This window comes from Pteropus vampyrus, unplaced genomic scaffold, assembly GCF_000151845.1.
Source record: "Pteropus vampyrus isolate Shadow unplaced genomic scaffold, Pvam_2.0 Scaffold221, whole genome shotgun sequence".
Lineage (NCBI taxonomy): Eukaryota > Metazoa > Chordata > Mammalia > Chiroptera > Pteropodidae > Pteropus > Pteropus vampyrus.
The window spans coordinates 1,904,813-1,910,812 of NW_011889002.1; the positions used below are offsets into that span (position 1 = coordinate 1,904,813).

The 6,000-nt window shown below is 36.0% G+C and overlaps 1 protein-coding gene across 1 annotated transcript in view; it reads left to right on the plus strand.

The window, feature by feature from the left end:
- Window positions 1-6,000, plus strand: part of SYCP2L (synaptonemal complex protein 2 like) — an 81,813-nt gene that overhangs the window by 52,394 nt on the left and 23,419 nt on the right. The gene's annotated exons all lie outside the window — the stretch shown is intronic.

Here is a 6,000-nt window from a genome sequence, read left to right on the forward strand (position 1 = left end):
GGTTCATTGTTCCTTCTGCTTCTTGAGCTCCAGTTAGATACATAATATTCTGTCGCATTCTGTATTCAGTATTTTTTAACTACTCTTACATATTTTTCATTTCTTTGCTCTATTTGCTTGCCATGTAATTTAATTTGCCCAATCTTCCAATTCACTACTTTCTCTTTACCTATAATCTGATCTGCTGTTGAATCTATCATTAAATGTTTATTATTGTATCTTGTTTCTAGAAAATGTTTGATTCTCTACAGGTCTTCTGGATCATTTCACATAGTGCCTTGTTCCCTGCAAATATTTTTAACCTTGAATTTATTTATTTTTTTTAAAGAGTAAGTGTTTTTAATAATGTGTCTGACAATTCCAGTAGCTAAAGTTTTCATGAATATCTTTCTACTGTGATTCTGCTGTTGCCTGCTCATAGTGCATGTTTCCTCATGTACTTCATGGTTATTTATTTATCTATTTATTCACTTGCAGCTTCTCCTTGATTCTTTATCCTTTTTGTTGTTCTTTGCTGACTTATTATTCTTTGGCCTTATTCTATTTCATCTAATTTTGTCACTCTTGCTTTCTTTTTTGTCTCCACTTGCCAAACTATTGTCTGTGTTTTTATATTCAACCATTATAAATTATTTCGTTGTAGGCATTTTTTTTTGTATATTGCTTAGTATGGTTTTTGCAATATGATCTAATCCAAAGATATTTTTCTTTGAATAGGTGTTAAACCTATTTTTATTGATATAACACATTCTTGTCTTAGTTTTGTGATTATTGTGTTGCCTTTTTAAGGTCTTACAAATTATTTCACCATACAGTCTGTTCCCCCTCCCCGCCACCCCCTCCCCGCAACATATTAGATTATAACTTTTAATTTAGGCAACTCAACGGTATAAAACCCTGATGTCATTTTTTGAGGACCTTGTAATGTTCCACTGTTTCCTAGGGTTGAATTTTTTTCCTTCTAAGTGAATTGAACTTTTTGTTTGAGAGCAAAAGAAGCAAAGGATTCTTTGCTTCCTCTCTTTTGTTCATATTCCACAGTGTAATACCTCTCTATCCAATAGGTAAACATCATAATGTGTTATTTATTTTGAAGTACATGGAGAAACTTTATTTTTATTTTATTTTATTTTTGGATTTTATTTTTTTCCAGGTTTATTGAAATATAATTGACATAGAACATTGTGTTAAGTTTAAGATATACAATGTGTTGATTTGCTACACTTGTATATTGCAAAATGATCACCACCATAGCATTTTCTAATATCTCTATCACATCACATAATTACCATTTCTTTTTTTGTGGTGAGAACATTTAAGATCTACTCAGCTCAGCAACTTTCAAGTATGTAATACATTATTGTTAACTATAATCACCATGCTGTAACTTAGATCCCCAGAACTTATTCATTTTATAACTAAAAGTTTGTATCCTTTGACTAACATCTCCCCAACAACTCCCCACCTCTGGTAACCACCATTTTGGTCTCAGTTTCTAAGAGTTCAATGTTTTTAGATTCTGCATATAAGTGAGATCATACAGTATTTGTCTTTCTCCGTCTGATTTATTTCACTTAGCATAATGCCCTCAAGGTCCATCCATGTTGTTGCAAATGGCAAGATTTTCTTCTTTTTTTATGGCTAAATAATATTCCAGTATATATATGTACCATACTTTTGCTATCTATCTGCTGATGGACGCTTAGGTTTTTTTCATGTCTTGGTTATTGTTAATAGCGATGCAGGTATCTCTTCAAGACAGTGATTTTATTTCCTTTGGATATATATCCAGAAGCGAAATTGCTGGACCATATGGTAGTTCTATTTTTACTCTTTTGAGAAACCTCCATATTGTTTTCCACCATGGCTGTTCCAGTTGCCTTTCCCACCAACAGTGCACAGGGTTTCCTTTTCTTTACATCCTCATCAATACTTGTCATTTGTTGTCTTTTTGATAATAGCCATTCTAATAGGTGTGAGGTGATACCTCATTTTGCTTTAGATTTGCATTTTCTTGATATTTAGTGATTATCACCTTTTTGTATGTCTTCTTTGGAAAAATGTCTTCAAATTCTCTGCCCATTTATTAATTGGACTGTTTGTTGTTTTGCTATTGAGTGCATGAGTTCCTTCTATGTCTTGGACATTAACCCCTTATCAGATAACTTATTTGCAAATATTTTTTCCCATTTTGTAGGTTGATTTTTCATTTTGTTGACGATTTCCTTTGTCATACAGAAGCTTTTTAGTTTGATGTAGTCCATTTGTTTATTTTTGCTTTTGTTGCCTTTGCATTTGGTGTCAAATACAAAAAAAAATCATTGCCAAGACCAGTGTCAAGGAGCTTAACTACTCATGTTTTTATCTAGGAGTTTTATGGTTTCCAGTGTTATGTTTAAGTCTTTAATCTATTTTGAGTTAATTTTTGTATATGGTGTAAGATAGTAGTCCAGCTTCACTCTTTTGTGTGTGACGGTCATGTTTTCCCAATACCATTTATTGAAGAGACTGTCTTTTCTTCATTTTTGGCTTCTTTGACATATATTAATTGATCATATATGCGTGGGTTTATTTCTGGGCTCTCTATTCTGTTCCATTGATCTATATATCTGTTTTTATGGTAATACCATGCTATTTTGATTACTATAGCTTTGTTATAGTTTAGGAAGCATGATGCTTCAGGCTTTGTTCTTCTTTCTCAATAATGCTTTGGCTATTCAGGTTTTTGTGGTTCCATATAAATTTTAGCATCATTCATTCTGTTTCTGTGAATTGTTTCTGTTTGTGGTATCTGTTAGTGGTATGTTTTGTTTCTATTAATAGTATCGCATAATTCACATAGACTTTCTTCACTCTTTTTCATTCTTTTTTCTTTGTTTTCCTTTGGATAATTTCAGATGATCTCGTTGACAAAACAGATTCTTTTTTCTGCTGGATTAGGTCTGCTGTTGATATTCACTATTGCATTTTTCATTTCATTTTTTACTTTTTAGCTCCAGAATTTCCGTTTTGTTCTTCTTTATCATTTCTCTGTTAAACTTGTTTTGTTTGCATATTGTTTTCTCGATTTTGTCGAATCGTCTTTCTGTGTGTTCTTGTAGCTCCCTGAGCTTCCTTGAAACAACTATTTCGAATTCTTTATTGGACAGTCACAGAGATCCATTTCTTTGGGGGTCCAAATAATTATTGTGGTTATTTTGGTGATGGAATATTTCCTTGAGTTTTCATGTTCTTTGAAGTTTTGGATTGCTGTCTTCACTTTTCTTCACTTTTGAAGAAGCAGTCACCTCCTTCAGTTTTTACTGACTGGCTTCTTCAGGAGAGAAATACCTTTTTTCAGCTCTTCTGGAGATTCTGAAGCTCTCTCAGACCTTTTCTATGGATATGCCCGCTCCATACTTGTTCCCTTTGTGGGGGACTTCTTATGTTTGCATGTTTTCTCTTGATCTTGCAGAGCCAGGCCAGGTGCCAACAGCCTCCTGTTGCTTTCCCTAAAGTAGTGCTGAATGCTCAAGCTTGTGTACTTACTCCCATTCCTGCAGAATTGGGCTGGCTTTCTGAAGATGCTCAAAGTCAGTGCCCTGGGGCTGGGGGAGTGTGCAAAGTGAGCCAACCACAGAATTGGAGAGAGGTGTGAAGTTGAGGCTTGTGGAGTGTCTGTAGTGACCATACACCAATTGTGGAGGTCAGTGGGTGAGGCATCCCCAGGGGCTCATGAGCATGCTTTTCATTGGAGTTCGTGAAGCGGTCAGTAAGACCTAAGACCTATGTCATGCTGATGCTCTCCAAAATCCCTGTGTGCTGTTTTTCCAGTTCCTCCCATGCCTCATCGTGTAGCGTGCCTCAGTATTGTGGATGGGGCAAGATCCAAGTGGTCCACTTTGTCAGTGTCCCACACAGCTGTGGAAAATAAGCGCTCACTTGAACACTCTCTTTCCGCCCCTCCCCCCCCCGCCCCATAGGAGAAATCACAGGCCACGCAGGTCTTTCTTGGTGGCTTGGTTAAAGTGAAATTGTTCTTGTTACTCTCTTGGATTTTTAAAAAATCCAACAGTGTGCTAAAATTTCCCCCACTGAACTCTCAGACTTCCACAAAGGCACTTTTTTTTTTTCAAAACATAGGTTATTTTCAAAGCAGATGTTCTTTTGTTTATAGGTATGTGGGGAGGGAGACAATAGAAAACTTGTATTCTGCCATTTGGCTCATTAACTGACATTTTAGTGTTTACCTTAGATCTTTTGATGTGCCATGCTCCCAGAACTGTAAGCTAACAGGATAATTTTACTCACAATTTTTTTACTTTGGCCTCATCTACCTTCTTGGAGATTCCTCTAAAATTGGAAAGGAGTCAGGAGAAGAGAGTCTTTGTTCCAGTCAGTGCTATGAATGCCTAGTTCAGTGCTTGGCATATAGAGACAGTCAAGAAATATTTGCCAAGGGATCAGAATAAGAAACTTAGAAAACCCTAGCATTTAATGATGGACCTCTGTATAATTCCATATTTGAATAATCACTTATACATAGTCTCAAATAAGTATTTATCATCAATTGATTTACAGACTTTAAAATGCATTAATCCACACACAAGGTATTTCAGTTGTCCCCATCGGACTGAACAATTCAACAATGAAAATTGTCTTTAAATTTTCATATTCTCAGCATAGTAAACATTGGCAGAATAAACAAAGGAATTGGTATTGGGAAAGTGCCTCCACAGGAGGGTATTTTGGTAAAGAGAACCATATTTTTGCCCAGTGAAGGCTGTTGGCTTTATCATTCTAGGCCACAAGGTGTCGCTTCAGAGTAAGATTTTAAAATGCCTTAATTTAGGAGAACTTGGCTATTAACCATTGAATTGGTTCTGTGTAGCACTAAAAAACTATTTTATTGGAAGTATGAATAAATAAATGCAATATGGATACTAAATTTTGTTCACTACAACCTGTGCCCGATAGGCCACCCAAAATAAGGAATTTAGAAGCTCCTCAGATTGCAAGTCTTCAGTTTTCATGGAAATGAGGAAAGCTGGGTTCAAAAGCAAAAGCACACTCTTTCTGCAAGCTCTCAACAAATAAATGGAGTTAGCAGTAATTTGAGATTACTTTCAACCAGGGTGTGTTTACTGTTTGTATTTATTTTTGAGGTGCTTTAGTGTGTGGTTATAACCCCTTTAATGTCAAAAAGTCCCAATTAAAAGAGACATATAGTTGTCATGGAAACAAAACTGAGCCAACTGTATGGCTTAGGACCTGCAGCCTTTAATGAATGGACTGATTTCTCTGGAAGAGCTCGTTCTCTGTGCAGAGCCATTTCTTTGTTACAGGTTAAGTACTTTAAAGATTGCCTCTCAGAAAGGGTTCTAAGTGCCACACTATTTCCATGTCCCTGAAGTGGTCTATCTGGATGATACCTCGTTAGCAAGTTTATAAACTCCAAGCAACTTACACAGTATTCCTAGATGCCTCTCTCCCAGGAATGTAACTATTGTCTGTGTCAGCAGACACCCTACTTTACCACACGAGGTGCATAAACATGATAAATTGAAATTCAAGATCATGATTCAAGCTATTGCTACAAATATGTTGTCAGAAGAGAGAGAGAGAGAAAAAAAAAATCCAGACTGGGCCAGAACAGGCAGCAATGAAAGAAATGCAGTAGTTGTTCGCTGGAGCCTAATTTTGGGGCTAGCTAGAATCCTTTCTAAGTAGTTTCTCTGGGTTCTGACTGGGGTGTAAACACAATGTGAGGTTCAAGCATGAATGCTCTTTGTTTTGAGGCTTGAAGAGGACGATTCTGTACCTAGATGCTTTCCTTGATATTCAAAAATTACCCTTGAAACAATGTACCCCCCTAGGAAATATCCATCCATACTTTTCAAATAAATATGCCTACATCTAAGAACAATGGGAAGAAAGAGATAATGGTTTCTGTAAGTTACCTCTCAAAGTTGAGAGTATTTCTTATGCTTTTCGTTTTATTTTTTTCTGGAGAGGTTGGTT